The sequence below is a fragment of the Alligator sinensis genome, unplaced genomic scaffold (genome assembly GCF_000455745.1).
Source record: "Alligator sinensis unplaced genomic scaffold, ASM45574v1 scaffold1302_1, whole genome shotgun sequence".
NCBI lineage: Eukaryota > Metazoa > Chordata > Crocodylia > Alligatoridae > Alligator > Alligator sinensis.
Genome location: NW_005842612.1, coordinates 730,467 through 730,922, shown reverse-complemented (window position 1 = coordinate 730,922; position 456 = coordinate 730,467). Strand labels below are relative to the sequence as shown.

The following is a 456-nucleotide window of genomic DNA, read 5'->3' as shown; positions in this document are numbered from 1 at the left end:
CAGAAGAACTTCTTCTCGCGGAAGGGGTTCTCGGAGGTGGGCACCGGTGTGATGAGCGGGTCCTCGCAGGCGTGGGCGTCGCAGTAGGTCATCAGGTCGGCTGCGGCCTTTGACACCTGGGGGAGATCCCGCGTGAATGAGGGGCAGCCACCAGGGGGCCTGTGGGGTGGGGGTAGGTCCATCCCAACAGGGGCCACCATGGCGGGTAGATCACACCTAAGAAGGGGTACCATGACGGGGTAGATCCATTCGAGCATGGAGCACTATGGGAGATAGATACCACCAAGAAAGGGGTACCATGAGGGGGTAGATCCATCCCAGGAGAGGGCACTATGGAGGGGTACCTTCAGCAGGGGGCATTAGAGGGGGTAGATCTGTCCCAGCAAGGGGGCACTATGGTGGGGGGGAGAAAGGCATACCATGAGGGGGTAGAGCCCTCCCAGCAAGGGGGGACCA

At 61.6% G+C, this 456-nt stretch overlaps 1 protein-coding gene across 1 annotated transcript in view; it reads left to right on the top strand.

Moving 5' to 3' along the window:
* Window positions 1–456, top strand: part of BSCL2 (BSCL2, seipin lipid droplet biogenesis associated) — a 7,749-nt gene that overhangs the window by 1,482 nt on the left and 5,811 nt on the right. The gene's annotated exons all lie outside the window — the stretch shown is intronic.